Genomic DNA, 23,789 nt, shown 5'->3' with positions numbered 1-23,789 from the left:
CGGTCCCTATTACAACGGTACAATTATTATTCGAAGTAAGTCCATACAACTTTAGATAAAGGATAAAGCTCCAAAAAATCCTTATCAATTTTAATATTTCGAGATCTCTATAAATCAGAAGTTTTCTAAAAACTCGTGATGCAAAATCAATGTATTTTATATACGGTATATCTGAGGGTATATCTCACTGATACTTTCCTACTTGTTTTATATTTACGTATTTCTAAATTACCTTCGCCTCAATTGCGCGAAACCCTAATTTATTTTGCTCTTAAAACACAGTTTATTTCGATTTCCTAGGAGAGATGGGTTTTTATAAAAAATCCCCAGCTTACTTACCATTAATTATTAATTGAGAATTTTATTGGGATTTAATTTGTATAATTGCCTATTGGGGGTTTCGTATTGAGTAAATAGATAGATAAACATTTGTAAATAGAAAATGTATGCCGTAATATATAAAAGGGGCGGGGCGGGCTGCCTATACATACAATGTTGTTTGGTGATGGTAGATTGTTACTAATGTGATTACTATTTGGTGTAATTAATTAATGCTTACAGTTCAATTTGTTGAAAGTTTCAACATTGTCCATATAGACATTTATTTCATACATTTTCATTGAAAGTGATGTGATGTTGTGTCATCATTGTGTATAAGTTTCCTACAAAATTTTTCACTAACCCAAAATTATCCTTAATTGGAGATTGAGTTTTGGTTGACTGCAAAACTTTATTTTCTTCCTTAGTTTGTGAAAGAAACTTCGACCGAGAACTAACAAACAACTATCAAACGTCATCATCATACATCCTCATTATCGTTAAAATCATTTTAGTGAGATTCAATTTAAGAGTATAGTTTGATGGTTGGTTAGTACTTTTATTTCATACAAAACTACTAGACTGTAACGATAATGAAGATTTCGTTGGAGAACGTTGGAGGCGGGCGGCGGCGGATAACTGAATCATGATTGATGATGTGTATAAAATTTAACAGCATAGCGACGACAAAATAGCGAAATATCAAACCAGTAATCTATTCAAGTAATAAACTCAAATAACGATAAACCTCTACCGTTAATCATTGAAGATCAAACAAATAAAAATAGTGAAAATATCTATTTATGTCTCCCCTACCACACCCATTAGGTGATTGCGTGTTGGCCCATCACCTTTCTATGCCAGCCAGCCAGCTTCATCTAAATGTTATAGCTTGCTATTGACATTTAAGTAATAATATATGTCGTCGTAGAATAACTACCAACAAATAATCATAAACATACAAACTTATTAAGTGAAATTATTTTTTTAAAAACCCGATGGTCGTGTAATAAGATCGGACGCCTTAGTCTAATATTGGATACCTATGGAGTTTTTGTTCGCAGTGAAATTTCCATAAGATTTTTACGTAAAATAGGAAAAACTGAGTTCAATGATCGAAAAATTGTCATTTTAGCCATTCGTTTATTAGAAAATTTCCATGTAAGCGGTTATAGCTACCTATAGAGCACCAAAAAAGCGATTTTCATGAATTTTTACAAGAAATCTACCAAACTTTTTTACATAATTTTTATCATCTGAAATGTATGTTAGACCTTTTTTTGTAAAATATTGCATAGTTTTGACCGAAGCAGCTTGCGGTGCCCACTGTAGCCCGAAAACGAATAAACCGTTAAGCATATATTGTGGGATCATTAAGAGCATAATAATCTTGTCCTTAAGCGAAACGGAATTAATAAATACCCGTTTTTAAATCAAGTAGAGTGTGCTGACATAGCTATAATTTCAGCCTGAGTAAATTGAACCTTTCATCAATGTACAGATCGAATACCGGCTACACAACCAAAATCCTTTTCCTCAATAATTATGTATTTAAGGAGAATTTTATGGTCCTTTCGATTAGCCATAAAGTTCGTAGGAGCTACCTGAAGGAATAATGGACCGCATTGGAAGTGGATCTTCGTTTGGGTGTCATTTCTTTTCGAAGATAGTGCGCCCTCCAGTCCTTTCAGTTGGTCACCGTGTAACTTAGGACATAAAACATAACATCGCTGTAAACAGGAGCACATAGAGTAGTAGTTAGGGTGAAGTACCCTAAGGAGAAGACTAAAATGGACCATTTTTGAAGTTGTACTAAATTGGACAAAATTGTAGCAGATCCAAAGTTTGGATCAAATTGGTTGCTCCGTTCAAAATACATCGCGCGTTCCATTTTAGTGAATTTTTAACAAAAATTTAAACTTTTGGGGTGTGTTACCGTAAGGAGTGGATCGTTACAGTCCATCTTCGAACTTCAACTAAGTTTGGACAAAATATTAGAAGGACAAATTTTGGACCGAATCCGTTCGAAAGTTATTGTGCGCTCGAGCCATTACACATGATGACGTAGGGTTTTTTTTACCGTTTTCGGTCCATTTTCTCAGGAAGTATGGATATTCCCCTGAAAAAAAGTAGACAATATATTACGAATGCCAAATTTTGGGTTGAATCGGTTGACCCGTTCGAGAGTTATTGTGCGCTCCGGCCACCACACATGGTGCCATAGGGGTGTTTTTTACAGCTTTGTGGTCATTTTCGCAGAAAGTATGGATTTGCCCCTGAAAAAACTTGTGCCGTCTTAAGAGGGGCACCGAATACAAGTTGTTGCAGAAAATCAAAGCGATTCGAGAGAGCCTTCAACTCATATAGTCCACCTTGGTAGACATTTTACGATGTGCAACCCCCCGGGTACAGCCTTCGTGAGTTATCGTGCGCACAATTTTAGCGATACGATCCATCTTCGAACTTAAACTAAAATTTGTGCCAAATCGGTTAAACTGTCAAAGTCAATATTTTAATTTTAAGGAAAAAGATGGATAGTTTTTTCGCCATAAATACATATGTACATAAAAAAAGAAAAATGTTAAAGCCTCTCGCTTAAGGACAATCTTTTAGTGTGTATAATTATCCGAATTATCCGTTTTCGAACTATGAATTCGATGTTTCATACAAATCACAATCAATTTTTCCTTTATAACACAATTTTCATTTTGTTTTTCTAAGTAAGTGATGTCTCCAGGATCAAAGTAGTCAAGGTAAAACTCCTTTACTTTAATGTGTTGAGATCAAACTGAAAATCCCTCCCTCGTTTCACACCTTTCTGTTGGTGCCAAACAGTATTCTACACTGATGATGTTGGTAGTAAAATATACAATTCCGTTAATGGATGCTTTAGGGTTATTTAACTTAACATCCATCTAACGCCTATCCTATCCCTATAATGTTCGACTTTGCTGAAACTATGGTCCAATCTACTAGCAATTTTTTTCATACCATAGCTGACCATATTGTTGTCGACTTTTTGCCATTGCTTAAACATATTACTTGTTGGTGTTGCTGTTGTATTTGGTGTGGACGACATTACTTTTTGGGTTTCAGACTTCATTGTCGACAACATCAACACCAAAACGATTCGAACAGGCAGGCAACTTGCTACTATCTTCCTCATTTTTGCCACTGGCAAAAAGTTTTATTCAATTAACATCATGTTGGCGTTAATGTTGTTGTTTTCACTTGTAGTTGCCTATGTATGTGTATGTGTGCCTTCCGCCCACAGAGAGAATAGATTTCCAAATAGACCAGGACAAACTAATGAACGGATGGATAGTCAGTAGACTGGTGGTTAGTTTCAACAAAGATGTTAGATAGAATTTCCTGAATCACAATATCCTGTAGATACGAAATCATCAGGAAGAATATACCAAAGTATGTATACAACAGAAAGACTAAATGTTAAATGAATTAAGTCAACATAAATATCATAAGCAAATGGTGAATATCCTTCTTAAAAATTGACAGTTTTATAAATTTCAAGTTTATGATTAAAAAGCATTTAAAGGCAATCATAGACTACTCATAGGCAACTAGACATTTACAATAAAATAAAATTATGCCTCTAACCTTTTTTTGTTTGTTGTTACTTTGTGTGTATACCACAAACAACATTTGAAAGGTCCACTCTTTGGGGATTGTCAGTGTTTTTGTGTGTGCGCCAATCAAGGACACAATAACTATTTTAAGGATATACATTTCCCGATGAACAACATGTGCCCTTTGGTAAACAATTTTACAAGCTTAATAGGATTTACATTCATTAGTCCCTAAAGTGTTTACTCTTTATGACACTAAATTGATTTCCCCGAGTCTTTTAGGGGGATATGATGTAGATGTAAAGGTGAAAAAATATTTAAATTCTGGATTCATTTAATTAAAGGGAATTAGTTTTATATCCATGTATTAAATCTTTAAGATTACTTCTGCTGTGACGCTTATTTTAAGGTTAGAAACACATGTTCTTCCTTTGAAAGATGTCGCCAAAAGCGATGGGGGGATGTTTCTTTAAATAGCATTGTTAGACTACAGTTTTTATGTTAGCAAGTGACTGTAGCATTAAATAGCTCAGTAAAAGTATTGCTGTTGCATTTTTAATGTTTTAAAGGACGACTCTTGTTTTTTTCCTCCATGTCTGTCATGAAAATCCTTGTGCATTTTTTTTTTGGAGATTTAATTAATTTTCTTATGATTCAGGTAAAGAATAATAACTTTTTGTTCGTTTATTAAACGTACCATTAATTAAAGAATTTGTATGTTATAGGTACCAAAAATACCGATTTGAACTTTTTTCGAGTTATTTGCTACAAATATGGTAGTACGTTCCCATTAAATAAGAAATCCTTCTAAAAATATACATGAGTAGTCCAGGTTGTAACATTTTGCCACCAAAATAAAGGTATTTTCTGGTATCCATATAAGACTTTTCTAGTTATCACCTTACTCGCTAAAGATAACATCAATTTTGGGTTTCCTCTACAGATGTCGCCCATTGAAACTGATTAAGTCATCTTTTCACTAATAGTTCATTAACAGAGTTCCACCTGTGGTTTTTATGTGGATCGCATATAAAATACCGCCGGACTATGTCGCGAGTTCATATTAACTGTGGCCAAAAATAGAAGGAGTTGTCGTAGGTGCATAAATTTTGGTACACGTACCTATTATTGATTTACAATCTTCAGGACAAAAATTTGGGTTGGTCGGTCCACGTTTTGATATAGCCCCCATAGAACCGTACCTCCCGATTTTCGGTATTTTGAATGTTTAAGACACAATGACCAACCGAAAGTATTCAAATTTTGTGGTTAGTCTTCGGCAGAGGTATCAAACATTCCAACAGAGAATTGTGGGCTTAGGTCCACGTTTTGATATAGCTCCCATATAACGGTACCTCCCGATTATCGGTATTTTGAAGATTTTAGCCTCATTATTACACCGAAATTGCTGAAATTTGGTATTTAGTCTTCGCAGGGGGCATTATACCTTCACCATGAAATTTGTCTGCATAGGTCCACGCCTTCATATAGCCCCCATAGGACGGTACCTCCCGATTTTCGGTATTTTGGAGGTTTTAGCCTGATTATCACACCGAAATGGCTGAAAATTGGTATTAAGTCTCCGTTGGGGGACTAATAACCTTCCACCAGAAATATGTCGGTGTAGGTCCTCGTCTTCATATAGCCCCCATAGAACCGTGCCTCCTCATTTTCGGTGTTTTGAGTGTTGTGGCCTCAATATCCACCCGATATGACTGAAATTTGGTGTTTAGTCTTCATATTGTTTGCGAGAATATTGAATATATCAAACTGTTGTCTTTATATATGAGAAATTTCCTTTAAAAAAATTTTTTGACCGATTAGTGGTCAAAAAACGGTAAATTTTTTGTAAAAAATCGAATTTTGATTTTCGCTGTTCACATTTTTTTTAAAAATTTATATTTTTAAAAATTCTCTCGTTTTAAAGCAAGACTATTAGGTACTTAATAAGCCCTCAAAAATATATGATGATCGGTTCATTCGTTTTCGGGCTATAGCCAAGACTGAAAAACGATTTGTTAAAAAAGGGGGTATCCTCTCAGTGAGGTGGTCGCTGAAAAAGAGAAGTGACACATTCGTCTGCAAACCTCTGCAGCTGGGACCTTTATATATTTGAAGTACTCACTTTGTACTACTCATACAGCAAAAAATATCGATATACACTTTTATACAATTTTTTTCCCACTCCACTCAATTTAAAATTTGCTTCAGAAAATTAATAAACTTAGTAATACATGTTTGGGTAAATGTAAACACCATATGATTAATATCTACATGCAAACAAAGGTGTAGCCAAGTTTATTACATCCCAAGAGAACTTAGGAATCATTTTTGCAGCGACCGCGACTTTTAAATTTTAAATATTAACGCATAATATAATTTATTAATTTTAGAAAAAAAAAACACAAAAATAGGTATTAACTAAAATTGTCGGATTTAAATCCTCATATAGCAAAAACTACTTCACGTATCAGTACCAAAATTCAGATTCTTCTTAATTAATATGTTTTCTATCACTCCCCATCAATAAATTTGTTCAACGAAGTATTTAGTTTTTACCATTTTTGGCCACGGTCGTGACACTGTGCGCCGTACACCATGAAATATATGCAGAAATCCCCTATATAAGAAATATGTGCATTTAAAAAATAGGAAAATGATGAATGACGTCTAAATTTGTCAGTTATCGTAAAAAAATAAATTCTTCGGAAAACTAAGATAGGCTACTTTTGTGAGTTCAAATAAATTTTCTTTGGTTTTGTAATTGTTTTCGGTTGGTTTTTGAGTTAACGATCTCCCACAAGTCCCAATCGAAAGCCAGGATCAGGGGATTGGGCAATGGAGAAATTCTATCGAATTGTTTTGGAATTACTCTTCAACCACTTTCGATACATGTTTTGGCTCGTTACCTTCCTGGAATGTCCATCTAAGTGGCATCTATTCTTCAGCGTCTGAATTCTTAAAATCAAACATAGATTCCTCAGAAAACAGCGCAATCATCTATTTTGGACACTCCACTTCAGATGGGTCGATATGAAAGGTTTTTTTGCTGGTCGTAGACTGAATAAGCTGACCTCTACCGCTCTTCTGTGAATCGTTCTTTTGCTAATTTATAAATTTAAAGGTAAGGTCACATTAGGCAAATATTTGCGCTTACTGAGAGCAAGTGAGCCTAAATTACAATGCATTATTTAAGCTCATTTGCGCTCAGTAAGCACTAGAGGTGGGCGCGTGTCGTGCCGTGAGTAGTGCGTGTTCGTGCCTTCTCGAAAAACGCCGTGTTTGTGCGTGAATGTGCATAAAAATTTTGGTCCGTGTTCGTGCATGTTCGTGCCTAATTTTTTAGGCACGCGCCCATCTCTAGTAAGCACACACTGCCTGTCACCGGAGCAAATATTTGCCTTATGTGACCTTACCTTAAGCGATTTTGTATTTGACCAGGAGATGCTGTACCATCATTTTTGGATGAATATGAACAATATCGGCTAATATTTTGGTATACCCCCCTTATAGCGGTACCTCCCGATTTTCGGTATTTTCAGGATTTATGCCATATTTTCCTACTAAATTAGCTATAATTTGGTACTTAGGGCTCCTAGTGGTAACTTTTCAACCAAAAATTGTTGACCTGGGTCCATGTTTGGTTATAGCCCTCATATATGACGCTACCTCCCCTATTTTGAAGATTTAAGCTATATTTTCCGAAAATTTATTATATCGCCTGAAATAATAATGTAATATCCTCTATTTCTACAAGATGTGCGTGTGTCATCCAGAATAAAGGAAACCCAACAAAATATTGATTTCAATAGGTTGTTTGTTCCTTAATATATAGGTTTTTTGTTCCTTATATTTTCGACTTAAAAGGTTATTTTGATGGGATGAGGCCAAAACGTCTAAAATAAAGAAAATTGGGATGTATCATTGTATAGGGGCTCTATGAGGCTTAAAACCTCTAAAATATAGAAAATCTGGAGTAGTCGTGGTATGGGGGCTATATCAAGACGTGGACCGATATATCCCAATACCAAACATACTGCGAGTAATAGAAACTTCTGTGCCCAATTATAAAGCTCTATCTTAAATATTGCGAGCTGTATCGCTATTTCAACAGAAGGACGGACATTGTTATATCGACTTAGAATTTCATGCTGATCAAGAAAATATTACTTTATGGTTTGGTTAACCAGAAGAATTGAAATCGACCAGTGAACGGAAACAAACAAAACGATTCCCGTACCAATCACACAAAGCCACAAACTTTTCAGCTTCTCTGAATCGTTTCATTCTCACAACCAAAACAAAAACACAAACTTTTCAATGTAAAAAGATAGAAACCGTACGATTGCTGAATTGTAACTTCGGCTATGCTTTGCCCAGTTGTTGCATTCACCACCGAAACAAAAAGTATTTTTGGGAAACGTTTCCCGTGCGTATTGTCAATGACACACTCAGACACACGCACATGTGATTGCTTAACAACCCTATAAGTTAGCATCAGCATACCACAGTGAATTTTATCAACCACCAATCAGCATACCACAGTGAATTTTATCAACCACCAAACGTTTTTGATTTATTCACATATGTTTAGTACTATTCCGTTTTCTATCTGCTCTTGTGGAGTTGAGTACTTTTCGCTTTTCGTTTTGTTTGCACTCACGAATGTAATCAAAACAAAACTAAAAAGCGAGCTCGGCCAACGTGGGTTATGTTTCGTTTTGTATTGTTCCTATGGAAAATACGAAACGAAACGATTGGAAATGTAATTAAAAATATTTTTACGTACGCTGAAATCGACAGAATTATGGAAAGCCATAGACAGGCTGAAAGAAACAGATTGCGACAACAAGAAACGGAAGAACATACATATTTTAGGAGTCACGGCCTTTAGAAAATGGATTTCTTTTGTCAAATTTTGTCACCTGTCTCATTTAGTTATATCTGAGAGATTTGTTAAGCTAAATCAAAGTAAGTGGTATCTCTAAAATGATTGGATGCTCTGATTCCAAAAATGTCATTCACGAGCAGATACTCGATCGAATCGAATGTCTTAATTAGGCCCCAGAATTACGGATATGCTTTATAGAGTAAAATTTGTCCCAAGTCCTTACAAAATTGTTTAGTCAGTTTTTTTCAGTTTATAGCCCCTTTCTACTATCTTAAAGAGGGGGCTCGCCTCTTCCAAACACATCAATTTTCTGAATGATATTCAATCTGAATCCTCGTGAGTGGGGTCGTCACTCTAAATTGTTCAAGTTTTTCAAATCAATCGGTTTTGTTGAGATACAACAGTAATTCGTGGCTTTCAGAAAACGACTGTTGAAACATTTTGCTAATTTCTACACTCAATACAAAACCCAATACTAACCCATTATTATAATAAGGACATGTCCCGCGAAATAGTATTCAAGCCATTCTTAACTTTTCTACAAGCGTTGTCGTTAATCTCTCCATTCGGACTCGGCGATAAAATGGAGGTAACCTATCTTTGAACTGATATGAATCGGGGTGCACTCATTGATATGATATGAGAGAAGTCGGGGATGTTTATGGGAATATATGTAGCTTTATATAACCGACTCATACTTTTTTATTTGTTGTAATATTTTTTCTCATTTGCCCATAAGTACATTATCGTATTGTTATTAATATTGAAATCTTAACTTCTAGGGCTTAATTAGTTATACCTATCAACCATGCCGTTTGTAATACCTCAATATGCACAATTGACTGACTGATTCATCAGCCAGTCAGTCATGCACCAACCATAATTGCATAGATTTTACCATACTCATCTACTAAGTGATATGGAAAATGAGAAAGAGAAGTGGTGGTGGGAGGAGAGTGAAAAACACTCTTTTCTACCACAATTAACATTAAATTGCATTATTTATTAAGTGGCGAATTCTTTCTGAACTTTTGTTGTTTAATTATTGTATTTTTCAATTTACCTTTTTATTTGTTATCAGAAGTGAAAAACCAAGTGCAGAGCAAACCCGACATCGTCTCTGTTCTGTTTGTATTGTGGCATATTTGTATTGCCCGCCATTGTATCTGTTTTATATTTTTTTGTTTTCTTCTCTAAACGTTCATTGACCGAGTGATCGCCGTTTACAATTCGATCAGCAGACAGACATTGTGTGGCAGAGAGTGTATTTTATAAACTACAATAAGAGTTGTTGGGTACACAGAGAGCGGCGACAGATCGAGAGAATACATTTGTGTGTTTATCTTTTCATTATATCGGGGGGCAATAACAACAGTCAGCCGCACTTGATGATATTTAATTTTATTTGTATCGAATTTATTTATATATAATTTTCGCTTTTGTTAAATTCTATATCGTTTAAAATTATCTTCAACAATAGAATTGTTTTGGTGTACGTACAAAAAATGCATCATTACGCACGCGAAACATTCAGAGTTTAATGAACACATAATTTTGGAAATTTTCATTTGATTCATCGCGGTGCAAATGATTTAGTATTAAATTATGCTTTTGGCTTTTGTTGTTGTTAAGTAAACATACATCGAGAGACTCAAGTTTACATGCAACCTAATAAATCTCGAGTTTAAGGGTAAGTGAAAATCTTCCTAATAAACACAATTTAATTTAGTAATACGAATAATGGTAAATTCTACAAAAAATTAAAAAATATGATCGGGACAAAAGCGTACACACGCCACCAGGAAATATGGATATTACCGTAAAATATTTGGAACAAGCAACAAAAGATTTACATTTTATTGTGATATACCGCAGATTTTAAGATCCTAGAGAGCTTTGGAATTGTCCCTGTGTATAATACATCTTCCTGGGTGTCGTTAAAATCCCCTGAGATTTATCATGAAGTACATAGATTCCAAATTTATTTACTTAATGTCTGATTGGATAAAAAGGACCAATTTCGACTTCTAAAAAAATTATGAAAATTGCTCAAAATGTTGAGATATTTCGCGTGTATATTGTCACCCGACTCCAGGTAAATAATGCACAATGGCTACTATATAAGAACGGTGAAGCTGAATTAGCCTAAAACAAGACGTCAATTTTGATAAAAAATCACCTAAGATTCAGATAAAATTCCCATATTAAATTTCATTTAAAAATTTCAAATTAATATATGTACATACATATTTTATCTTTATGATGAAATCTGGGCTGACTTCCAAAATGTCAATTGCTTTGCAATGTTTAGGTTACACCAAAATAATTCAGTTGTACTGTCATGCACTGTTCCTACATCGCAACTGCGAAGGCATCAGAAATTAAAGTAATGCATGTTTGCCTTTTAATTACGTTAAAAATGCGCAACTACGACGTTTTGAAATACATAGCATCGAAGTTATTAAGTACATATTACGGCTTTATGAAACACAATACTTCAGCAAAGCAACTAGCGTTTCTGGAGTCAGCCCTGGCACATACTTCATCAATAAATACTTAAACAATAGTTGTGTTCCAGAGCAAAAAGTTTTTACACATTTCGCACATTTTCTTCCAAAAAATGCGTTCCAGTACACCAAAAAAGTTGCAAAATGTTCACTTCTCTTTAAACAAAAATGACGTTGAATGGCTCTCTCTTTAGAAACCTTTTATACGACAAATTTGGGCGGACAAAAATGGCTGACGCGCAGAGTTTGTCATTTGTTCCAGTTTTTTGACGTTTCTGCCATTTTTCCGTTCTCGTACATTTTGAAAAAATATGTAAGGGGAACTCATTTTCGACGGTTTGCTGTTTTGACACCTTTATCATTAAAAGAGTACAAAAACGAAGCCAATGTATCATATTTTTATATCGAGGTGTTAAGTTTATTTTGACTCTTACTGTATGTACTTCGAGTTCTCTATATTGTGTTTAACCGATTAATAAAGATTAGCAGTGGCAGCAATTCTCTACTTTAGCTTTTTATCCAATTTTACCCTTCCATATAGTGATCTATCTTCCAAGGTATGACTGTTTTTTATTTTTCTGAATGTCAAAAAGTACGTCATTTAGATATTTATATAACTGTATAAAATCTGTGTAAACGTAAAAACTAATAAACGTTATATCGTCACCTGAAATACCCAAAGACTTAACACTCAAAAGGTTACGTCTTTTGGCATTTTAGGTAACCAGACTTGTAAGTTATGTGGTCACAATATACTGACGTTACCTCGCAAGTGGAACCAAGAATTATATGTTTAGGGATCCCAAAAATCGGAACGTACCGTTCTATTGGGATTATATCCAAACGTAGACCAACATTGCACATGTTACTTTAATCGACTGTTTGTCGAAATACCCATGAGTGACCGGGCGAAGTGAAGAGTACCTATTAGATCTCTTCCTGGAGAGTATGATCTACCAAAATTTATGATGGATGATGTTCCGAATCTCATCAGGAATGTTAAATCATTCAAAACGTTGGGCCCCGAATGTAATCTCAATGGTAATGCTAAAACAGCTGCATGAGCTGGGAGTCGAGTACCTCACTAAAGTTCTCAAGCTGACGGTAGCCACCCTCGCCTTTCCAGAAATGGGGAAAATAGGCAGAGTGACCCTCATACTGAAGACAGGCAATGATGATCTCCTCCTCGGAGATTCTGTCAAACTCCTCCGATTAACCTCCTTCCAATCCTCCGAACTTTCCCCTCCGCACTTTCCTGCTCTATTTTCTTCTAAAACTCGTACTCCTCAAGTACACGTAAGTAAGTTGCACTCGCGAGCAAAATCAAGCAAATCGGAAATATAGAGTATACTCGATTTATTTCTTTTAGTCGACAAATACTCCCGCTCGAATTCGAGTAGAATTCGAGCCAGTATTTCAGAGCTCTGATTGCTACAAACCTTTCCTTTTTGGCCAATCTTTCTTAAAAAGAATGTAGTGTGGCCATGTAATGCGAATATAATAGAAGATATAATAAAAAATAATTTAAAAAAATAAGTTACAGTATTTTATTTAAAAATGTACTGAAAACTAGAAAATAATTTTTCGCTTAGCTTCAATATGTATATTCTTCTTCATGATGGAATCTCTCAAATAAAAGGCTTGCCGTTTTTCTGCCACCATTTTTAATTTAAATGCAAACGTTTTATTTAAGAGATTCCATCATGAAGAAGAATATACATATTGAAGCTAAGCTAAAAATTATTTTCTAGTTTTCAGTGCATTTATAAATAAAACACTGTAACTTATTTTTTTAAAATTATTTTTTATTCTTAACTTTTCAGTAAAGAATTTTATTTTGACCACTAAGAACCCCATAACCGAATTACAGTCAATTTAGGCCGAAAATGTAGGTACAAACTAAACTTTAAAATGCCTGAAATCGGGTGGTACCGTTTATAGGGGCTATACCAAAACCATAACCTATGTCCACAATTTTTGGTGGGGAAGTTTCTGTACCATTGGGAACTCCAAATGCCAAGTTACAGCCAAATCGGCTTAAAATGAAGATAAAATCCTTAAAAACACTTGAAATCGGGTGGTACCGCTATATGGGACTGTACCACAACCTGGACCTATGTCCACAATTTTTGGTGGGGAAGTTTCTGTACCATTGGAAACCCCAAGTGCCAAACTACAGCCAAATGAATATAAAATATATAAAATCTTCAAAATACCGGAAATCGGGTGGTACCGCTATATGCGGGCTATAGAAAAAAAATGGACCCATATTGATTTTGCTTTCATATTCATGTATTGTCATCCAAATCTGAAAAGTGTGCAAAGTTTCAGTTTGATTGGTCAACTGCAACTGTGTTAAAAGGTCTGTACGATAACTTCGCAAGTAAAAAGTTCTTGCAAGTACTCAGCAAGTTCTCAGTAACTTCTCTCCACATGTTTTACTCTCTTGAAGCTAAAAATTTGCAGAATGTTATCGAACAACAATTTGCAAAAAACCTGCAAGAAGTCAGGCGATTTGACGAGCAAGAAGTTTGGCGGATAAGATTTAATTTAACAATCGAAGATTGTTTATGAAAATTGTTTGATTATCCATTGCTACAAAAATAATTCTTTTTCCATATAATAAATTAACGGCTGGCCGTCCACATAGTGTTCCTCCTACTCCATGGATGCGCCGCTTTTTGCTGGGATTTGATACCTTAGAAATAAAACAATCATCAGACACTACAAAATAAATTGTTTTACAAAATAAGTCGTTTTCCATAATTTATTTATCTCTTCTCTTGTTTATCTTGTAATTATTTTAATAACCAAATGTTTGTTTATGTTCGACTTTAAATCAGCTGATCAAACTTGCAAATTCTTACAAGGAAAATTTTGCTTGCAAAAACTTGCAAGTTCTCAGTAACAAAAGTCTCCAAAACTCTCCAAATTCGCTCTCTCTTTTACTTTACAAGTTTTTTATCGAACAGCATTTTGTAAAAGTTTTTACAAATTTGTACAAACTTTTGGGTTATCGTACAGACGTAAAAATTAGTTACTAGATTTGAACTAAACGAACACCAAAGCGAGTTAAATAAAACACTGTAAAAATAAAAAAATCCTCATTACATGGCTTTCAATTTGCTGGGTTATTGTGCCTTACATGATGGCACCTATCATGAATAACAGTCGTATAATAGGTACTTCTTAAACATATTTCCGAAGATTATCGAATTGAAGTTTGTGGTGTAAATGTGTCATCCCATCATGAGCAAATGGGCAAATTTAATTCATTTTATTTTGCTAAAATTTGTTATGCATGCAAAATGTGTTATTGTTGGTGTTTTACTTTGCCTGCAATTGTCACTACAAAAAATATTATCAGTCATTCATTAATTTTTTCCCCGTTACACATTGTTGTGTGTCAAGCTCTCTTCTCTTATCAGCGGCAATTGAAGAATGTCAGTTTAGCATTCATTTTACAATTCTCTCAGTTTGATCAATCCCCCTCCCCTATGGGGGAGCAAATATGCACATATGAATAATTAGCGGCTATAGGTTCTGCGTGGGCATTTTGTACATGATTGCGGTTTATGGGTAATGCCATAATCATCTTTCTTGTATTTGATTTTTTCTCTTACTTTTTCGTTTACTTTCTTCTAATAGCAAAGAAAGCACAAATAAAAAACGCGCGCACATTGTAATTTCTCCCGGTATTAATGCTTCACTCATCGGTAAACATGGATGGATATGACGCTGAGAAGAAATGTGTTCTTCTTGGTTTCTTTCAAATTGATTCATTCGCCTCCACAACAGAGACCGTAGCTTGCTTTCTTTAATCTTTTGTATAACATTCATGTATTTCCCATTCTGTTTTACCCAGCTCATTCATGTACTCGCTCGAGTTTATTTTGCTTAACATTTTGTGTGGCGCTTTTTGTGTGTATTGGGCATGAAGAGAGATAGAGATACGATGACGTTTATTTTTTGTTGCAAATTTTCTGCATCGTCCGTTCGTTGGCTTTTTGCACTGCACTCCACCGCTGATTTGGGATGGGGGCTTTTGTTGTCGTTCGGTTATAATACCCCATGGTAGCACCGCGTCTTTCCTCTAGTTGTCTCTAGTCGGGGTTTCACATGCTTTGTTTTTCTTTCTTTTGGCTTCGTTTGTTATACGCTTTACGTCGTTGTTTTCTTCATTTGGTTGGTAATGTTTATAAATTCATTCTGAACATGTCTTGTTTGCTTTTTAATGTATGATTTTCCTCAGAATGTTGTTGTTTTCGTTGTCGTCGCCGTAGCTTTTGCTGTTTTTTTAGCTCTGTTTTGTCTTCTGCATTTATCGGAGTTTCGTACATTCCTTTGGTTTTATGCGCCCGTTCGTGCTACACAAAAGTAGACTCGTGAACGTGTATTCACCTCTGCTGGAGGAAAGAAACAACACCAATGCAATCAAGAACCACACCAACCAACCATCAACTACTCAAACTAAAGCTATTCCCGACCTAACCATCAGCATTATTTGTTGTACTCCATCGTTCACATAACCTAACCTGCCAGACAGCCAGCCCCCCACCCCCCAACGGTGTTGTTATTCTCTTCTGCAGCTCTGCTCGCTCCTCCGCCACAATAGTTGTGAATTTTTCCCGATCGCCGTTGTCGTCGACGTTGTTGTGTGGATTCTTGCTGTTGTTGTTGTTTCAAGTAAGAACGATAGACCGGTAGGCAGAGGCAGTCAGTCTGACTAAAAACAGTCGGACATGAACAGCAAATTTGTTTACATTTTCACATCATTTGAACGAGTAGTCAGCTTCGGCTAACTACAACAAAAAAGTTTATCACATCTGACCATGGTTGACTGATAAGCGAGTGTTTAAATGTGTTTATTTAAAAACCGTTAACTGTTTTAGTTTTATGGTCTCATGAATTAATCATTACTTTTCGCTTAGATGGTATCTACGTGCCGGTATCGATTTTTTTCGTTTGATAAACAAGTGTTAGATATTTACAGTAGTTCCCGCGTACAAGCACCCCGGATAAAAGACCATACTAATAGTTTAGAAATTTATTCAAATATTTTCGTTTGTTCTTCCAAACAGCATAATTGGATATACGATTTTCTTGTCTCTGAGCATTATTAAGACTAGGGATGACGATCCCGAAATCCCGAAAACCCGTGATTGACTTCTTTGGAGTGCCGGGATTTTTTCAAGTTAATGGCTTTGAATAAACATAATTTATCAACTCCGCCATAAAGACTTTCATTTTAAATAAATTTTAATAAACATATTCTAAGAATTCGTAAATTTTTCTACAAAGGTGCGTATGTGTTCCAAAGAAATTTCCTTAAGGGGTGACCACCCACTTGTAAATTTCAGAAAATCGTAAGAAGAAATTTCCTTAAGGGGTGACCCCAATTGTAATTTTCAGAAAATCGAAAAAAAAATTTACAGGTCGATCGGAATAAAATTGACTGAGATATGAGTGCTGGAAGGGAAAAAATCATTGTGATTTGTATGTAACATGGAAACTAAAATCGTGTTTTTCTCGAAATGACATTTTGAAAACTGTGCCAACTCTAGCTCAGAAACTAATAAACCGATTGTCATATAATTTTGTGGGCATCAAAAAATAGTCCTTCAGCGACCGATTTTACTTTTAAAATTTTTTTGCCCGTATTTTAACCAAAAAACTTCAGTTTTTAACAAAAAAATTTAAATTTTGATTTTTCGGTTCCACCATTTCACTAAAACCTTATATTTTTAAAAAATCGATCGATTAAGGAATAATAGATCTTTATGTTCTTAATAAGCATACAAAAATATATGATGATCGGTTTATTAGTTTTTGAGCTAGAGTTGGCACCGCAAAACGCTTCAATAAAAGCATGGTTTGGTAGATGATCAATTGCTACAAAACTACGTAATATTTTTCAACAACAAAGATTCAGAAAGTAGTTTAAGATGTGCTCATTTAGATGAAAAAAACATCTACTAAAAAATTGGCATATTTTTCTTGGAAAAAATTCATGAAAAATTGCTTAAATTGGGCTTTACAACTTGGTGTCACCCCTTAAAGGAAGCTTATGTAGAGTATTACGAAATATTGTTTTCCAGAATAAATTTTAAAATCAATTATATAAAACACAACTGTGATCTGCCCTCTAAGCGTTAAGTAAAAGTGATCCGATGCATCAACCAATTCTGGACATTGAAAATTCCACACGGAAGCGGAAGCCCTTGTGGCTTTACTAAAAACATGATTTGAAGTAAGCATTTTAGAGGCCATTCGTTTCACCCAATTCCCTACATATATTTTTATTTTTTAGGAAGAATATTTTTGATTTTTTTAATTTTCTACGCTATTATTTTAAGTTACTTGTTTTAACTATGTCAATTTTCTATCAAAATTTAAATTTTTTAATTTAAAATTCTTTATGATGGCAAGTCCCGACAAATCCCGCAGTCCCGAAATTGTCCGAAAACCCTAATCCCGGGATTTTTGAAAACCTGCCCGTTCGACATCCCTAATTATACTCTCCACCATAATATGAAGGGGTATGTATAATTAAATTTGTCATTCCGTTTGTAACACATCGAAATATTCAAGACCAGCATAAAATTCTAAGGCAATTTTTATAAATTGGTACAGGTATAGTATTGAAAATGAACTATACCGGTCCACGTCTTAATATAACCCCAAAAGAACGGTTCCTCCCCATTTTCGTTATTTTGAAGATTTTAGCTGAAATTGTTCATTTAGTCTTCTTTGGAACTACAAAACTTTCCCACAGAAATTTGTGAGTATGGGTCTTTCGAGCTACAAAACTTTATCCCAGGAATTTGTCAGTATAGGTCCTCCTGTTGATATACCCCCATATAACGATACCTCCCGATTTTCGGTACTTTAAAGGTTTTAGCCATATTACCTCACCGAAATGTCTAAAATTTCGCAGTTAGTCTTCTTGGAGCTACCAAAATTTCCCCTAGAAATTTGTCAATGTAAGTCCAAGTTTCGATACAGCCCTCATAGAACGGTACCTTCCGATTTTCGGTATTTTTACGTTTTTATCCACATTTTGAGACCAAATTAGCTATAACTTGGCATTTAGGGGCAAAAAACGTATCTACTAAAAATCAACCATATTACGGAACCACCCGGATTTCGGGTGTTTTTAGACACTTTTCCTGACCGAACTAGCTATGTTTTGGCATTTAGTGTTCTTACCTATAAAAAATTATGGACACAGGTCCACGTTTTGATATAGCCGCCATATAACGGTGCCGCCCGATTCCAGGATATTTCACGTTTTTAGCTACATTTTCATATCGAATTAGGTACAATTGCATTTAGCGTTCTTACAATCCAAGAAACTTACTTTCCAAAAATTGTGGACATAAATGATTGGGTATTGTCCCCCCAACTCGGGGTATTTTGGTGTGTTTTTTCAGGCCGAATTAGCCAAATTTGCAAACCGAATTAGCTGTAGTTTGGCATATAGGGTTTTTTGTTATAAAAACTTTACTACCAAAAATTTTGGACATAGGTCCATTTATTAATATAGCTCCATATAACGGTACCAGCTTAAAGGTAATTTGAAGTTTTTAGATACACTTTCCGACCGAATTAGGTATAATTTGCATTAAGGGTTCCTTGTGGTGAAAACAATTATCTACCAAATTGTGGACATACGTTGTCCATGTTTTGGTGTAGCCCCCATATAACGGTGCCGCCTGATTTGGAAATTATTATCTACCTTTTCGACCTAAATTGGCTGTAATTTGGCATTTACTATTCCGAATGGTCAACAAACTTATCCGCCGAAAGTCCCCTATGAATAACAAATAACGGTACCTCACGATTTCAGACAATTTCATTTTTTTAGCTGACCGAATAAGATAAAATTAGACATTTGGGGTTGGGTCAAAAAAAAAAAAAAAAAAAAAAACTTCCCGTAAAATTGTGGGTTTTTGTGCTTTCGTTAAAAAAGAAATCTAATTATTCCATTTAGTTCAGAATATTTCATAGTGGAGGGTATAAAAAGTTCAACCCGGCCGAACTTAACGCTTTTTAACTTGTTTTGTTTGTACGTGGCAAAAATAGCAAGTTTTGTTTTATATTTGACCAAAAAGGTATTGAAGTTTTGAATACCGTGTCGAAAACTGTGAGAAATTATGAAGAACAATAACACTATACAAGTCTTTAACTTGTCTGCGTACGACTACGCTTACTATAACGGGGGTTATGATTGATAAGATTCCAAAAATAATGATTTTTTTCATTAATTTAATTAATCAAGCTTTATGACCTAAGGAGATTACATTGAAAAATTGGTATCTAGCGAAGTCCTATACATACATCAACCGCAATGCGACGATCGGTTCGTTTGCTGGTTAGGCTAACATCCTTAGGCATATTCGATGTTGCTGTTGCTAGACAATTTTTGGAGCCCCTATTTACACATTCAAGATTGCAAATTTGAAGCTTTCTATTTCCAAAGAAGACTCATTTTGTACCCCTTCTATTCTATTTTCTTCTAGAAAATTATATTTTTTACAAAACGGTATTCAAAGGAATTAAGTAAATTGGCCAGGAAAGAACGTGGGTAACCTATTGAAGAAATACATTATATTCGGTGAAATGTTCGCCATTAATAATCTATTTTTTCTTGTAATTTCCGATTTGTCTTGACATAACATGTTTTTGGAAACTGTATTCTAAACTTAGAATAAGTTTTTGACTAAATATGGAACGAAACTTGCGATTTTTACGACTTTAAAACCAGAAATGACTTTACTTTACCTTAGCCGGGTTTACGTTTCGTTGTATTTCCAAACGTTGGCAACATTTATTTTCATATACATTTTCTACGGCAGAGGCACTCTAAAAGAAGTAAGCAACAAAAAATTGTGGTATTTTGCTTTAAAAATCCTTAAATACCACAAATATACAGTGCTCCTGGGTGCACGAATACGAATTTTGCCACCTAAATAACGGAATAAATTAAAAATTTGTTTTGTTAATTTTAAATCTTTTTTTGTTTTAGTAATTCCTATCAATTGTTTTATATTTGCATATAAAATATGGAACGATTTTCTTCATTTTTGAAGTTTGTAAGAATATGAACATTGCATACTGTGTCCATGAAACTATCTCTATACGTTCAAATGTTACAGACCGATTCTGAAGCACTGTGTTCCTTCTATGTTGATTTGATTACAGATATACGTAAAATTAAACAATTTAACAAATTAAACAAATTTTGTAAGGTTCAGCACCCTATTCCAATTCCAATCAATTTTAGGAGCGATGTCAGCATTTGAAGTAAGGACAAAAAAAAAAAATTTGGAACTTATGACCATATTGGACCTCTTATGGAGTCTACAATGAGGCCCCACCAGGTTTTCTGTATTTTGAAGTTTCTAATCATATGTTTCAACAGAATTTACGCAGATTTGATTATGATTATTATGATTAACTAGCGGACCCGGCGAACTTCGTCTCGCTATTAAAGAATAAAATTTCATACAAAAACTCAATTTTCGATTATTCCAATTTTCCGACTTTTCCAGAGAGATTTTCTTCCGTAAAGACCTTCTCCTCGAAAATACGAATAACTGACAAAAAATTTTACAGAAATCGGCCTAGCCGTTCTCATTTTATGAATTACTATACATTTTTTACACCATTTTTATATATATATAGATTTGTAAATAGTCACACTTTTAAAAAGAAGAAAATATATAGAAACATCGTTGAACGCTTCTCCTTAGTTGTGAAATAAAACACATTTTCCTCAAAGTTGAAATCATCAGCGGGGAATCGGCATCTGGAATCAAATGATTATTTAATGCAATAAATAACACCGTGCAACATTTTTAAGGTGATCTTGTGCAAACAATTCGAACCGAGGATTTTTTGAATGTACAGACCCAAACGACAAGAAACCCTAGTTGGGTTTTGTTGTGTCAGATCCAGCTCGGATTTTATGGCCCCATCTAAACCTGGTTAAATATTGAGTTTTGAAAGAAATTCAGGGCTATATCTCTGAAACCAATGCGAATCTTCTTCTGACCTCTGAAGCAAATTTGTAGATAAGAACAAGAATAAAATATTTGGAGCAATAATGAACTCGAAAAACTACATTTATTGCCTCAAATTTCAAAATATATGCAAAAATTCAACAATTTTTATACATTTCACACCGTATCTCCAAAACCGTTAATTTTTTCTGAATATTTTCTTTTGCAATAATATTCCCTGGAATGTTATACACAACTCTTCAGAACATGTCATTGTTGTAAAATGCCTCTATGCCTCTATTTTCAGTACATTTTTTAACGACGATTTAACAAAAATGTCAATAATGCAGTAAAAACCGAAATGCGAGAATAAACTGTTGGTGTGAACTATGTTTGAAATACGTGTTGTAAAAGATATGATGCAAAATACCGCTGAAACAACATGAAGTAAGCATTTTAGAGTTTCAGAGTGTTCTAAAGAATTGTTGAGAACATTATTTGGAAGATTTTTGCAAAAGCTTACTTGGTTCAACTCCCAATAGTTTAGCCGATACTGACCAGAATATCAGCAATTATGTAAAATTTTCTATATTTTATAGATTTTGATGCCCTAGATGGAGTTTTTCCTATATGGTCTGTTCAAAGGATAAGTTCTACTAGTTCAGGGCTACAATATTGCCTAAGACAGCAAGGCCAAATTCCTAATCGTTTCTGAGATAAAGGCCCGAAATATGCAAAAAAGTGTAATTTTAGCCCGGTTTAGATGCGGCCATAAAATACGAACTGGATCTGACAGGACAAAACCCTACTAGGGTTTTTGTAGTCTAAATATGTACTATCAAAAAATGCACACTAGAAGTTGTTTGCATTTTCAGTGTAGCATAGTGTAAGTATGGATATACCATATTTCAAATATACATATGTATGTATGCTATTACCAATATTAAATGCGATTTCTTCATTGTCCAATAAAATAATCCCCATTCACCTTTTCGATTCAATTATAAAATGTACCATTTTTTAAGAAAACACAAATCACTGTTTTATTCACTCTCCTTGCCGTCTTTACTCTACAATGGTATTTAAAAAAACTTAAGAAAAAAGAACAATATAATTCATACAATTTTTTTCTTTTCCTCTTCGCTTGCTACGTTGGTTAACAACAACAAAACATTCACCTTTTCGATTCAATTATAAAATGTACCATTTTGTTAAGAAAACACAAATCACTGTTTTATTCACTCTCTTTACAGTCTTTACTCTACAATGGTATTTAAAAAAACTGAAGAAAAAAGAACAGGATAATTCATACCATTTTTTTCTTTTCCTCTTCGCTTGCTACGTTGGTTAACAACAACAAAACAAGATACACACGTGTTTGACGCATATTATAACATACACACACTTCTTTATTATAACACAGCATTCAGCAGCCGCGAGAGCACTGTTGTTACTCTCTTTGACAAACATCCTCTCTCCACCCATAAAAAATATGTTCTAACATAAAAAATATGTTGGTACCCAAACTAATAAAATTGAGATATGTTACAAAATGTTGCAAACATATATTTGTTTGGACACAAACAAACTATGTTTGGATCCAAACATATATTTGTTTGCAACATGACCCAAACAAATATTTGTTTGGATCCAAACATATTTCTAACATATACTTTTCTGCGTGTACGTCTTCTGTTACACATACACACAGCTCTTTATTATTAAACAGCATGCCGTAGCCGCGAGAGCACTGTTGTTACTCTCTGTGACAAACATCCTCTCTCCACCCATAAAAAATATGTGGCAAACATATATTTGTTTGGACACAAACAAATTACTTTCGGATCCAAACATATATCTGTTTGCAACCAGTCCCAAACAAATATTTGTTTGGATCCAAACATATTTCTAACATACTATATTTTTCTGCGTGTATATTCAGCTATTGTGTCGATAATCTAAGAAAATAAAACACCAAAAATTATACATAAATTATTGCAATATGTTAAACATAGAAGGTGCCTAATCTAGTTCCTAGTTCATTGTACTAGTTCCAAAACGTATGAGTAACGCCATAAAATCTAACGTGTGATATTACGTATACGCAGCTTGTTCATACAAATGATGTGGGCCATTGGAACTGTGTAGTGAGCTGGATAGTTCCATATAGTTCATTTGACACAAATCTAGTGTCCACTGCTCCTATTTTGTTAGCAACAAACACACGGTTGTATGTACATTATACAACAACAAGAGCTACTCTGCTTATATATTCCAGACATTTGTATATAATCTACTATTATTTCAAATTGTTATTTTTAGTAAATCAAACACGAGGTATGGAGTTTTCAGACAAATAATTTGCATAGTCGTTTTTTTAACAAATAACTTTTTTCAATAGCAGCACTGCTGTTACAAAGATTTACTGCATTTTTTGTTTATTTTCAAGAACCGAAATATGTTGCATAATTTGCAAATTTGT

General features: G+C 34.4%; 1 protein-coding gene across 15 annotated transcripts in view; it reads left to right on the top strand.

Moving 5' to 3' along the window:
* Window positions 1-23,789, top strand: part of mub (poly(rC)-binding protein mub) — a 260,107-nt gene that overhangs the window by 49,746 nt on the left and 186,572 nt on the right. Inside the window, exon 1 of one of the 15 annotated variants that reach the window (XM_073980213.1) lies at window positions 10,108-10,486. The exons of 12 other annotated variants lie outside the window; for them this stretch is intronic. The gene's annotated coding sequence lies outside the window, so the exon portion shown is untranslated. Of the gene's footprint in view, window positions 1-10,107; window positions 10,487-23,789 lie in introns of those variants that run through there. 2 more of the 15 variants (XM_073980216.1, XM_073980222.1) reach the window with 2 other exon arrangements.

The sequence above is a fragment of the Musca autumnalis genome, unplaced genomic scaffold (genome assembly GCF_047663935.1).
Source record: "Musca autumnalis isolate F117 unplaced genomic scaffold, ASM4766393v1 scaffold_4, whole genome shotgun sequence".
Lineage (NCBI taxonomy): Eukaryota > Metazoa > Arthropoda > Insecta > Diptera > Muscidae > Musca > Musca autumnalis.
Note: the sequence above shows the minus strand (reverse complement) of the source record. Positions and strands in the feature narration are given on the sequence as shown.